The following is a 15,060-nucleotide window of genomic DNA, read 5'->3' on the forward strand; positions in this document are numbered from 1 at the left end:
ACATATGCATTTTCCTGGAATATACAGAACTCAGTTTCATCAGTTCCAAATGCTGTATATGCTCCATTGACCTGAGCAATTTCCTTGTCTTTCTCTGGATGATTACTTACTTTTTATTTTGTTTTTATTTTTTAGGGTCTCTGTAATTGAACATAATATTTTTAGATGAGGTCTTACCTGCATGAAGTAGATCTGATGTTTGAGAAAACAGTATAATAATCATCCACAGACTCTCCCAGTTTATCATCCTCTGCCATATTTCTGACTTTGTTTTGTTGTATCCAAAATGCAAAATATTATACTGGCTGTGCTGACTTTCAATTAGCAGATTTCTAGAAAACCTCCAAGCTACTTTGCAAGCTTTTTTCCTACCCTGGGCTGTAGCCTGCCATCTGAGTCATCTGCAAACTGTCAGCTTGTCACTCACCTCATCAGAGATGAATATGTTAAATGGCGAGGTTCCCCAGTATTGACACATGCCTCTCCACTGGTCGTTATTGCCACCCCTGAATGCATTGTTTTAACCTTACTCTCTAAGCTTTTCTCAACAAATATCCCCTTGCACAGCCCTTAAGTTTCTGCCCTTTCAGTTTACAAAGTCTTTTATGTTGTGCCTTACTGAAATATTTTGTTTTCCTTACATTAATCAAGGTGTAACTACTATGCTCTACTCTAACTGCAGCAGCGATTGAAAGTATGTTATGGGAACGCCTTTAACAGGTAGATTTTTCTGAGGCAGAGTAATAATTAATGAGGATTTGCCTCTTTAAAGAGAAAAAAAACAAATTGTACAAAATTAACCACAGATGAATATGGTTACTTGAAGTAACATTAACAAAAAAGCTACCAGAAAATTTTAAACTGTCTTTCAAAGTGTGTTCAAATCTCTAATTACTGAATTCTCTGTAGTGAGCACCAAATACAAATATGTATATTAAGTACTCTAATGTATACTTCAGTGAGCATTTAATATTCATTGCACTTTGTCAATCATCACAGCAATTAACTGCACTAATGCATCACTGCAATGAAAGTTAAGTAGAGAAACCTGAGTTCCAAAGCTTATAGTAAGAAGTCTTCACAATTAACTATACCTTTCAACCTCTTAGAACAAGAAATCTTGACAAATCCTGAAAAAAATGAGGGGACAAAGGCCCAAAACTATGGATGGATTTTAAATATTGCTCTTAGAAACTTAAGACAGTTGTTAGAGTAACAGAGTTTGTGTTAACAAATATTTTCTTAAGGATCTGAAGTCTGAAACTCAAATGTGTGTCATTATTTAGTGACTTTAATCCTTAGATCATCTCAGTAATTTGTCAGAAAACCACAAATTGTATGAGGAATGGACCAAAAATATGAGGTAAAAATCTGGACAGTTGAGAGGTACGCCATTAACATTTGGAACTTGAGTTGTATGCTAAGCCTTTGAATTCTTCAGTTATACTTCTGTACTATTAAAGCATTATTGATAGGTTCATAGATTCATAGGTGTTTACTAGGCTAATGACCACAAGGGCCTTTTTAAGCCTAGCCATGCATCCCAAATATCTGACAACTTCTGATACCCTTGATAAGTGTAAGCATGAGCCTGGGAGATGAATCATTTACAGGTTACCTCTGTCTATTAGAGACATAGGTGCCAAACCAGGGATGAATTTCTGGTTTCCCATCCAATTGTCCAGGTTGCACTTGAATTGGGTTAGGGAGGAAGTCTGCTTCACATGGATGGGGAGCCTGTTCCATCAACAGGGTAGTCTCTGGGATACATACCTATGTTCTCTAGCAGGTCCTATTTATATCACAGGCAAAGTTTAAGTCTTTAAAACAGGTAATTATGGTGCTGTTTGTTTTTTGGATATGCAGGAGGTGCATCAGAGTGGGGTCTGACAATGCCCTTTATTGCAGGCATAGATCTCCCCTCAAAAGCCTGTAGGAGACAGAATACAGGATAGGACCTTGAGGTGGTCTGCATAGGACATATTACTTATGCCCTGTATTCTTTTAGCCAGGAACCTCTGTGGATATTCCAGTTGTTGGATATGCCTGGTTAGGTACATAACAAAGGGGGCATTGTACTCAATGATAGGTCTGATGAATGCTGAATACAGTGGAACAATGACTTCCTTGGACTTAGATGCCATACTTTTGTTTATAAGTTGAGCAACATAGAATGATTTCCTCACCACTGTAGACATGTGATGATCAAAGGCTAGATTACTATCTATATGTTTCCCTAAGTCCCTGACTACTGGGTCAGCTCTAAGTGGTGTGTTATCAAGATAATAGTTACCAGGGATGGATGACTTCCCAAAGGATACTATTATGCATTTCTTGGCATTTAGTTTTAGCCCATGGCTCTGACACCAGTTGTTTGTCTGTATCAGCTGCTCCTGGAGAACATTTGCGTCAGTGTGAGATTCAATGACAGCTCCTAATTTGCAATCATCTGCAAATTTAGTCAGCCAGAGACCACTGACATTGGCTTTGACATCTAAGAAGTAAATGCCAAAAAGGAGTGGTCCAATTTATGGAATATTCCTATCAGAATCATAGATACTATAACTTCCTGTGACTATTTAACCACTTTTCAACAGGACATCACATCATATCTCCCCTTTCTTACAAAAAAAATGAACAAGCACAGGAATCTGTTTAGTTCCAACCTCACTACCACAAGTGTTGAGGAAAAAATAAAAATCAGAGAAACTTGTGGGCTTAAAACTTTCTCTGCCACAGACAAGCAATCCTCAGTAACAAGTTATAAGATGCCTCTACATCTGGGAATGTAGTATGCAGATATATGCATACAGCATAAACTTTACAGTAATTATCTAACTTACCTGCACTACCACCACAGCCTCCTAGACCTCTGTAATGAATAAACCTGGGAAAAGAGGACAGCATTATCTTGTACCTGTTTCTACCCTTACACTATTCAAACCTCTCCATTTTCTCCAGTTTTGAGTTCTGATTCTTTATACAGGCTTTTATGTTGTTTATGTACTTTGCCGTAACTTCTTTATCAGCTAACACATACTATGGGAAATCCTAATCCCGAGACAAAATTGTTCTGCTAATTCATATTACATCTCCTTTCCTCTCCTCATCTTGGTTCTCTCTCCACATAAACTATACAAGTGATAGTGAGTTATCCTGTACTCTCCTAATCTAGAAAAAATATTCTATCCTTCCTGTGCAATGATAGGCAAAATGTATCTGGCCTGTCTCTTAATATTTTAGCCATAATCTCTCTAGATAGATAAACAGATACATGGGTAGACAAATATATAGATAGATAGATAGACAGACAGATAGATAGATAGATAGATAGATAGATAGATAGATAGATAGATAGACAGATAGATAGATAGATAGATAGATAGATAGATAGATAGATAGATAGACAGACAGACAGACAGACAGACAGACAGATAGATAGATAGACAGACAGACAGACAGACAGATAGATAGATAGATAGATAGATAGATAGATAGATAGATAGATAGATAGATAGATAAATAGATATATATATAGATAGATAGATAGATAGATAGATAGACAGATAGATAGATAGATAGATAGATAGATAGATAGATAGATAGATAGATAGATAGATAGACAGACAGATAGATAGATAGATAGATATATAGATAGATAGATAGATAGACAGATAGATAGATAGATAGATAGATAGATAGATAGATAGATAGATAGATAGATAGATAGACAGACAGACAGACAGACAGACATACAGATAGATAGATAGATAGATAGATAGATAGATAGATAGATAGATAGATAGATAGATAGATAGATAGAGACATTTTTCAGTGAGAATGACTTTAACCTATATCCACTGGATCCTCACCATGTTTAGATGGGACTAGCATCCTTATTTTTCCACAGATCTGGATAAACCCCATTGACCTATCTTTTCATATTTTTTCAATAACACCTGCAATACCTACTCCCTTTCATACTTGCAAAATGGCAATGGAACCCATCTCTTCCCTTTACTTTCCTCACTGTCTTTTCATAGATTGTTGTTTTCACTTGTAATCCATGACTGATGAAGTGCCTGGTGGCATGAAAGTGCTTTCTTTTTGTTTTGTTAACGTTTTATATAGTTGTAGTTTATGTGCTTTGGTGGTTGCTCTTTTTTATTTTTTATCATTTTGCTTAGTCGTTCAGTAACCCAATACCCTTCCCCTCTACCTTCCCACTCTGAGCCTGTCTATCAGACTTTGCTAAAATGTTTTAAGGCTTTATAACTGTTCTCATGTTCCTCTTATATCTGCCCCATATTCTTCTTTACTGTTGCTATGTCGGTGTTGTCCTTTATGTTTGTACCTTCTAGGTAGGCCTTTATCCACTGACTCTCCTCCAGAACCAGTTCTCTGTCAGTATTGATAGTATTGCCCTTGTCTGACTCACTAGCTGTAGTGCAAGTTCCCTTTGAGTTAATGCCCTCAGCCACCTCTCTTAACTACAGTTTATTTCTAGTCTCTGCTGTCATGCTTTCCAAACAGCCTACCTCTTGTGCTCCTTACACTTTAAGCCCAGTAGTCTTAAAGTCTTATAACTTATTGCCATTTCTATTCCATCCAATCAAAGTTTGCCTGACAAGTTCCCATGTAGTTAATTTTCATTTACAGTTTCCTCAAGTAATGATCTCAGTCTGTCCTTCGGTTCTTGCAGTTTAAACTCGTGTTTCATTCATCTCTACCTTTTCCTCTCCACTGTTTTGTTTTCTAACTCTACTGATGTCCTAACTGCATCTTGATCATATATGAAAATCTTTTCAAAATTCCAAACTGTCTACTTTCTCTGTTTTTTTTTTTTCTTTTTTGGTACTTCCTTCCTCTGTAAGAATATTTCTCATTTGTTGGCTTGTTTGAGGCTGTTTCTGTTGAAAGTAAATTCATTTCTATCCAGATGTATTTGGCTCCAATCATCCTCAGCTTCTCCTTATACAAAATGATCCCCATTGATTACACATAACTCCTCCTACTCATCTGCTTCCAGTGTCCAAAAACATTTGTTGTACTGTTCTCCATTACATGGGAGCATGTATATATTTTCAACTTTGCCATATTTTAGCATGGTAGAGGATCCATCTTCCTTCCTCTCTCTCCCTTAATCTGTAGGACAAATCCCATTCTTCGTACTTCTGCTTTGTGATTGCATCCTATCTCAGTATTCCAAATTAACCATATTAGTGCCTCTGATTGTCAGCTTTATTTTTGAAGCTAAACACTGTCACTTTTATTCCTTCTCAACTTCATATATACCTTCTTAATTTGAATGGAGTTTGAACATCTTCCAGTATTTCATGTAAACATATTCATATCTCTCCACTTTATATGGCTCTATCCACAATCCCATCTCCCCCAGGGTCTGGTACAGCTACTGTAAAGAATAAAACGCAAAGAGCTAAATCTCAAATGGAAAAGAGTGAAACAAAAAGCAGTGAACATCACTGAAAATAAATTCATTGAATGTCCATAGCTGGCCAACAACCAGGAAGTAATGTGATGTACAAGGTAAGTAAAGGGAAATCTTTTAAATTTGCCCTATTCTCCACTGTAGTGTGATCTCAGAGTTTGTATATATAGATTGGGGGGTGGGGGGTGCAGCCCCCCATCTTGGTTGGCTTTGTTTGTGATGTTAGACGACTATGGCTTTTCGATGCATTGCTTGTCAATGATGTCCTTGTTTGCTGCTTTTTTGTTTTCCTCTTTTCTGTTTGAGATTTAGCCATTTGCATTTTATTATTTCCATTTGCCGAATATAGACCATCTCTTCCATATGTTCATCCATCTGAGTCTTACTGTATAATGACAGTGCTTGAACATCTCTTTCATTCCCCAGAAAAATGTGAGTCAAGTTTCATCTCCCTTAGCATGTTGTCTCCATTCTGAGACTTGAAGTCTCCTTCCTCTCTCTATCACCTCCTCCTTACCTCCTTTTACTAATTTAAGTATTATCCTAGTGTTACCTGGCCTTTTACTACCTGCACTAACCCTTGCCCTTGTCCTACTGCCATCTCTTTCTCTCTCTTTCTCTCTCCCTATCTCTCTCCTTTCCCCTTCCTCCATTCATAGTTAATATCCCATCTTTTTGACTAACAAAAACTTGCATGTGTAACCTTTCTGCTCCTAATTTCTACTTTCCCACTTTTTGCAAACACCATCTTAAATTCATTAATATGTTATGGCACAGTATAATGATTAAAAATGGACCATTGTTATGTAATAGAAGACCGCAGTATACATTTGTACAGATAATATTCCAACCTTTTACTAGTACAGTAACTAATATTTAGCAAAATCAAACAGCTCAGTGCACCCTTTACTGATGGTCTTAGTTCAGAGTTGGATAATGTGCACAACTGACATACTTGACTCTATCCTGATTAATTTCCATATAACCTTTATCACCTCCAAACATTTCATTCTCATATCCAAACTATCTTTTTTTCATTCTGGTACAATGAGTTTGCAATATTTTTCAAAAGTGAGATAAAAGTGCCACTGAGAATGTGTTACTGCCTCACATTTTTAAAATGTTTTTTTCAAAATCATGTTGCTTTTTTCTACAGGTGCCTTTGTTTTGACAAGGTAATTTCCCTGTCTGCAATTCTTTGCAATGCCCTATTAAAGCAATATACCAGAAAACATGATTTATCAGTCATTTTCACTGTATATGCCTTGTCTCCAATTTGTTTACCTATTTCCTTATTTTGGCTCACAACCTCTCTCCCCTTTTGTTTGATTTTCAGCCTCACTTCTTTAATATCCTCTCGTGTCAAATTTCTCTAACCTTGTGGCACTCCAGCAGAACTCATCTTCATCCACAAGTAACTCTTAAATTGTCACCTCCCCATATACAGTCATATGTACTCCATCTGTACCCACTTCTGCTCCTTTTTCAACTCCTTCTTTTTCATTCAGTTATTGGTTGATACCAAAGTGATGATTGACATGCAATAGCATCCAGGAAAGACATGCTATGTTATAAATATATATATATATATATGTATATATATATATATATATTTTTTTTTTTTTTTTTTCACACATATAAAAGTTACTAGTGGAATGATGTCAAGTATTAGAGTAACATTTACATTTTTACTAGTTAAACCTGGATCACACATAACTGTCATTCTTTTAATGTAAGTTGAAATGCTATGTCTTCTTAAAAAAATAACAGTTTGCTTTAGATTAATATAATACATATACTGCTTGCTGAATCATTAAATGTTATTTATTTGAGTACAATGGCTGTTTAGTGGTTGGGATACTTTCAGATGTTTTTTGTTGTTTTTCTGGTGGTTTGGAGGGGTTTAAAGTATTGATGTGTGGTGTGGAGGTGGCTTGGATTCACATGTGAGGATTTTTGTGTGAATTTTAATTGATGGACTGTTCATTTTCAAACCCTTTATCATGAAAACCAGCTTGAAACAACATAGAATCATGAGAAAGGGACATATCAATAAAAATAAATAAAATATAGATACTAAAATAACAAGTGAACAAATAAATAAATTGATAGACCATTCACTTTAACAAAAATAAAAGTTCAAATAAAAAAGTTAAAAAATAAGGTGCTGGGCTTAGATGGCCTTATACCAGAACTATATAAATATTACCAGATGATGCAGTTAAAATATTAGATAAGGTCTAAAGAGAAATAAAAATAACTACTGAAGTCTCCCCATCATGGAAATATGTCCTTATATCACTTATTTAAAAAAATAAGGACCTGACAAAGTGTTCATCATACATACCCATTTCACTTTTAAATTTGAAATATAAGATGCTCGTGTCCATTTTAGCTAATGGAATTAATCTACTTGTGCATAAACTAATTAATGATGATCAAATTGGGTTTATTTTAAATAGACAAGTACAAGAGAATATAATAAGAATACATACATTAACAGATTACAGAAATAAAAACTAAAAACAAACTTTCTATCATTAGTGTCAATTTCAATAAGGCTTTTGACTCAGTTAATTGGTAAGATCTGTTAAAGTGCACAATTTCTCACCTGCACTAATTGCATTAATTTCTAAGCTGTACAATAACTCTTGTGCTTATGTTAAATAGGATATGTTCTTTCTAATTCCTTTAAATTAGAAAAAGGCACAAAACAAGGCTGTCTATTATCACCTTTACTTGTTGCATTACCTATAGAACCCTTTGCCAATAGAATTAGATCCAACAGGAATATTAATAGTGCCAAATAAAAGAAGATTTCAAACTAAAGATTCAACTATTTGCTGATGATATTTAACTAGCAGTAAGAAATACAGACCATTCATTAGAGCATATAATTATTAGGTTCTACAAGTCACTTTGAAGAAATCTCAAACTTAAGATTTAATCATATTAAAATAAGTACATTATTAATTAATACAAATTGTTAAAAAAATCATACAAAAATAGTCTTTCAATTGGAATAGCAATCAAATGAAATACTTTAGTATAACCACTATGTCTAATAGTAAAGAAATAATACAAACAAACTTTCAACAGGTTGTTGAAAAAAATTTTAAGTTTAGTCAGAAATAGGAGCAAATTCTTTTTACCATGGAAAAATGGCTAATGCTTATTAAGAGGGTAATTCTCCCAAACATATTGTTTGTCTTACAATCTTTAGTACTATCTCTGCCTAAAAAAATGATAAAGAAGATAAATAATATTCTACTTATTTTTTTTTGTCATCCTAATAAGCCAAGAGGTTCATTTGATTGGCACAGAAAAGGTTGGGATAATGGTGGAATAGGATTATCTGATATTCAATTGTAGGCGACGTCAATAATTGTAAAAATTATAGCGTTATGGATAAATTAATGTTTTGATTCAAAATGGAAACAAATACGTGAAAAAATATTATTAGTACATAAATATATCACAACCACTCAAACAAATGGTTCTTAATATTTTTTCTGGTTATTAAAATATTTTTGCGTAAATGGAATTACACCCTCTTCTCAAATTCACTATTTAAGATACATCATTTCCTCTTTCCATATTCTAACTATTGTATTAAAGACTTAATATTTTCTATGTTTCCAACTGCATGCAAAAATGACTGCTTAGGAACTCGTAACTTCAACAAAATGCTAGTATTAAAACAACAAAGTAATTTAATTCATTGGCATCAGCTCTTAAATGGTGATATGTATACTATTTGAAAAATTATGGTCTAAAAATTGGTAAATTTTATAAATATTTAGAAACTTTGTGAACACAGAGGTAAGTAAGATATTTCACCAAGATAAGAAATCATTCCCCAAATTATTCAAATTCTTAATAAATATCAATAATAATGCAAAGAGAAATAAATGAAATTTGTCACAAATTTATAAAATTCTTAAGTTAGATTTCACATATTTATTTATTTATTTTATTTTATTTTACATTTGTTGACCGGGCTAGTCCAGCTGGATATATGTCCATTTCCAGTGGAGGCCTGGGGAGAAAAGCTCCAACGATATTACAAGTAATTCACAGAAACAGTCAATATAAAGTAAAAATTATTAACACATTGAGTCAGAACATGAGATATACTTGCAGACAGGCATAGTCATAGCAGGAAATTACATAAACAAAGTTTAGTAGATATTTGCTATACAAATTCTAAAAATATAAGTATATAATATGGAAAAAGGTGAAAAAGAAAATAATTAAAATATTTTAAAACATTTTTTTTTTTTTTTTTTTTACATATGTCTATAGGATGTTGTGTGAGGAGGAATTAAGGAGGAAAGGGAAAAGAAAGGTTAATCTGGGTTGTTACAGGAACAAAGCCAGTGTTTATTGAGATGTGTTTTTCAGCTGTTTTTTAAAGAGTGGAAGACTAGACAAAGATGAGATATCAGATGGCAGTTTGTTCCACATTTTTCCAACAGAGTTAGAAAAAAGGCCGTCACCTGCAGAGTTATTGGTTATGGTAATATTAACCAGTAGTTTGTTTGAAGAGCGTAGGTGTTTCAAGTTATTATAAGGCGTAATGAGTTTAGAGAGAATTGGTGTTTTAGAAGGCTGATATAGAATTTTGTGAGCAGTTAAGAGCTGTTGATAAATCAGCCTGTTAAGAAGTTCAAGCCAGCCTAGTTGTTTTAGGTTATGACAGTGATGGGTTCTGAAGAGGGATCCTGTGGCAAATCGAGCAATATTATGGTAAGATGTAGCAAGTTTCTTGAGGTTATGTTAAGAGAGATTGGCATAAATAGTGGAAGCATATAGAAGGGTAGAGATAAGGTGAGAACTAGCTAAGGTGGTCCGAGCTTCAGGTGTAAGGAATGGTTTGATTCTATAAAGGGAACCAATCTTTTTGTTTATTAGTTTTATTGTGTTGTTTATATGAGAATCAAAATTGAGATTGTTGTCAATAGTTATTCCTAGTAGTTTTGTAGTAGCATCAGGAGAAATCAGAGTGTTATCAGAGGAAGTAATAGAGAAATTAAGAGAGCTTGATTTGTGGGTAGGTGAGAACAATAGCAACTTTGTTTTCTTGGGGTTGAGGAGTAGGCAACAGTCAGAGAACCAGTGTTCAACAGTGGAAAAAGCTTTTTGGGTAAGTGACAGGAGTTCAGTCTGAGAGGAAGCGGTGCAGATTATAGTGGAATCGTCAGCATATTGTATGCAAGTAGTGTTTGGAATAGCTGACTGGAGGTCGTTAATAAATATAGAAAATAGGAGTGGGCCAAGGATAGACCCTTGAGGTACACCTAAAGAGATAGGAAGGAGATTAGATAGTGAGTTTTTCCAAAGTACTGCCTGCTGACGGTTTTCTAGGTAAAATGTAAACCAGGATAAGGAAGAAGGATGAATTGAAAGAGATTTTAGTATATGCAGAAGGAGTTTATAATTAACCATGTCGAAAGCTTTTGAAAGATCTATGAAGATAGAAGATGATAGATTAGTGTTGTTACGGTTATGGTTGATAGCGTTAGTAAAGGAGAGTAATGCAGTAGTGGTACTGTGAGAAGGTCTAAATCCATGTTGACTGTTAGCAAGTAGGTTGTTATGGAGAAGGTGGTTAAGGAGTTGTTTATGGATACACTTTTCCATGATTTTGGCTATAGGAGATAGCAATGCTATGGGACGAAAATTAGAGAAGTCATTAGAATTGCCCCCTTTGTGTAGTGGGATGATGTGAGATATCTTCCAAATGAAAGGGAAAATTCCTTCCTTTATAGATCTATTTATCAGGATTGAGATGGGATAGGCAATGGCTTTAGCTCCTATCTGCAGAAATTCTGCAGGAAGTTGGTCTGCAGAGGGTGTGGTGGGTTTAAGTTTCTGGAGTAGGGATAAGATAAATGAGGTAGATACAGGTTGGAGGTAAAGGGGAAGAGAAGTGTGTAAAGTAGGTGTGGGTAATTTAGAGATGTCAGGAGGTAGGTGATTTGCTAGAGTTTGGATAGTATTGGTGAAGAAAGAGTTGAAGTCATTAGCTATTTGTTTAGGATTGTTTGGATTAGAGTCCTGGGGATTTGGTGTGAATGACTGGCCTGGGGATAGAAGATTATTAATACTAGCCCAAAATTTTTTGGGTTCTTTTTGGTGGTTTGTTGTAGTTGAAAGTAATAGTTCTTTTTGTCTGCCAGGATGGCTTTTTTGTACTATTTCTAAGCTCTCTGAAGTTATGGTGGTCAGTTAGGTTCTTAGTGGAATGCCATTTATCCCAGGATTTATTTATGAGAATGATTTTTTGCTTAGTATTGTTGGTTAGCCAGGGTGCTGTTTTAGCTTTGGTTCTAATAGTGAGACTTGGGGCATGGTTATCTAGTATGGATAGGAATGTAGAATTAAAGTATTCAACAGCATCATTCAGTGGAAGGTGTTTTAGTTGGGACCAATTACATTGTCTTAGTTCAGCAAGAAACTGATCAGAGTTGAATTGTTTTTTTGATCGTAGTGTTTTGTAGGTGGTAGGTAAGGCTAGGTTTGATTTGTGCCTAATGATATAAGTTAGTGAGTGGTCACTTAGATCATCTGGAAGGGTGCCTAATTGATAGGTTTGTTGGGGAGTATTAGTAAGAATCCAGTCTAGGATGGTTTCCTTAGTGTTGGTTTTATTAGTTCTTGTAGGACTACTAATGAGTTGTTTAAATCCATATAGGTTTATATGGGAGGTGGGGTTAGTACTGTTACATGAGAACCAATTGATGTTAAAATCGCCTAAGAGTAGTGTTTCTTGAGGGAGGTTGGTAGAGAGAAAATTGAGGATATGTTCGAGAGTGTTGATATTGTTTCCAGGAGGGAGATATGCACATATTTTATTTATGGCTTTAGTAGTATTGACTTGGAGTTTGGAGCTAATTATTTCAGCATTATTGTCAAGGTTAAAAGTCAGATTTAAAGTACTAATTTGGAGTTGTGTTTTGTAGAGAATAGCTACTCCTCCCCCTTTTTTGGTAGCGTGATCATGTCTAATGATATTATAACCGGGTGGGCTAATTTCATTGTCTTTGATTGATGGCTTTAGCCATGTTTCAGTTAAGCATAACATATCAAATTGATGGGTTCCAAGGAGGGCATGGATTTGACTAATTTTGTTACAAATACTTCGTGTATTGAGATGGGCAATAGAGAGAGAATTGTTGGGTATGGAAAGTGAGAGAGATGTAGTTTTATCTAGTACTTTGGGTGTTTTTGTTTTATTATGTTGTGGGCCTGGATTAGGATGAATGTCTCCATCTAACAAAAGGTGGAGGAGTTTAAGGTATTTTGATTGATGGAGTAAGTAGAAGATGTCAGATATTTTCCTGGGTTTAGGTTTACTTAACTTGAAGTGAGCTATTCTATGGTATTTGGCATGTAGATAGTTGGGTTGTGTGGTAAGGTTGGAGAGTGAAGGAGAGAGAGGTGATATATAAGTACTGGTGTACTTAGAGGGGAATGAATAAGAAGAGTTCAATGGGTATTCATAAGAGGTTAGGATGTAAGTAATTATAAGAGAAGATATAAGTGATAAGCTGAAGAGCTGTTTAAGCTGTGGAGGGGTGATTGGTATACCCATTTTTGTGTGAATAGAGGTTAGAAAAGAGTAAGATGTAGTTTGAGGTATGTTGAAAGGTAGTTGTAGAAGAGAGTAGACAGGGGGAGGAGGTTTAGATAATTAGTGGGTGTGGTGTTCAAAGGAGAGATTTGGGTTGGTTAGTGATGTTAGGTGTCTGATTGGTATGGAAAGGATAGGGTGTGTCTACTAGTAGTATAAAGGTAGGACCACTGGGGGCGGGTGGGAATTGGGGGCAGGGTAGGGGAGTGGAGTGAGCCCACAGGGCGAACGGAGCGGGTAGAGACAAGAGAGAGAGCTGTCGAAGAAGACAATGTGTAAAGCAGGAAATGTAAGCAAGTATGTCAGAGGGTAAGTATGTGGAAGTATGTAATGAGGCTAGAGAGAGAAAAGTAGGGAAGTAAAGAGTTAGAGTGTGGTAAAGGTACCCTGGGATTTGGGTGGAAGAGGTGATAGAATAGGTCAGTGAAAGTAAAAACATAGAAGCAGGGTTGGGGCAGTAAGGTAATGAAGTTGGTGTATGGATAGAAATGCAGAAAGCTAAAGATAGAGCACCACCTAGAGGATGGTCGCTTAGCTACAGCTAAGTGTTCTCATACAGGGAAACAGGCTGAGGAGATCTTGAGTAAGGAAGTATCACAGAGAGAGAAAAGGCTGGATAAAGGGTTGGCTAAGGAGAACAAGAAGGGAAAAATAGGGACAAGTTGGCTGCTGGCTATTCTGGGTGGGAAGCTGGCCTAGCGAGACAGAACCATTAAATCTTAAGTAGTGGTATAAAGTACAGGTAGCTGGATATACACGTACTTTATCAGTCTTAGAAGGGTTGTTTTCACTGTGACTGGTAGGTGGAATCCAAGTTCAGTCAAGTTTCCAATGTTTCCAGGAGGGATTATGCAGGTTATTCAGTACAGGGATGTACTAGTTCACTAGACTAAAGAAAGTAGGAAGAGAGAGGAGGTAGTGAGCCAAACGTTGAAACAGGGATAAGCAGAGAAGGTATTTCAGGCACAAATTAGTTAGATATGCAATAATACATCAGAAAAAATCAACACTGTTCAAATCACTTAGTAAGTATATTACAAAAACAGGTACATTTGAGACTCAACAGTTATGCCAAATGCAGAGATAAAGAATAAACAGTGGTAGAAACAGTTTCATCTATAGAAAGTGTGTAATTAGTAGTACTAGGCATATGTGATTCTTATGTCCCTAGATGCGTTCCAGTGCACAACGCGTAGTGCATGTAAATTAGCATGTATACCCCAGCTACATATGAGCTGTGTTAGGAACTCACAAGCAATAGGCTCGTTCAAATGTAGTTGTTAGAAATGTAAAGGCTAGCACATGTATCTATATGCAATGCAATAGGCTCGTTCAAATGTAGTTGTTAGAAATGTAAAGGCTAGCACATGTATCTATATGCAATGCAATATTTGATTTTACAAAACAAGTCTGACACGCTGTTTGTGTCAGAGTTACCAGCTTTCTGGTCTATTTGCGATAAAGCAAATAATATAAATAGGTATTATTTCTTTCATTTGTATAGTGCTCTTCAGTAGATTGTTCAATTAAACTCTAAAACGGCACTATGGACAAGCATGACTTGGTTTACCAATATCTAACATTTGTTTGCGATCCAAACTTATCAGCGTTGTATGTTTGTTAGCATCTAGTGCATTTAATTCAACAGCGTTGCATATTTATTAGCGTCTAGTGTGAGAGCGCTACTCAGGAACAGGTATTTAACCCAGCAGAGAGTATGTGAAAAACGAGAAGCAAAGGGAAACAGTACTAGTATCAGATTAATCGATTCAACAAACCTTACTGGTATTCACACATGCTGAGTCGCTATATTAGCGTAAGTAGTGGCAACAAGAGCGGTGAATTAAACACACTGCATTTTACACATAACTAGTTTTAGAGCATGAAAAATATGTACTGGCTAAGTAAACCTCAAACTAGTAGCACACACAATCCACGTATGCAGACGCTAAGGTAGTAGAGCGTTTGATCAGCG

Source organism: Protopterus annectens, chromosome 10.part0 (genome assembly GCF_019279795.1).
Source record: "Protopterus annectens isolate FY-2018-M chromosome 10.part0, PAN1.0, whole genome shotgun sequence".
NCBI classification, from domain to species: domain Eukaryota; kingdom Metazoa; phylum Chordata; order Ceratodontiformes; family Protopteridae; genus Protopterus; species Protopterus annectens.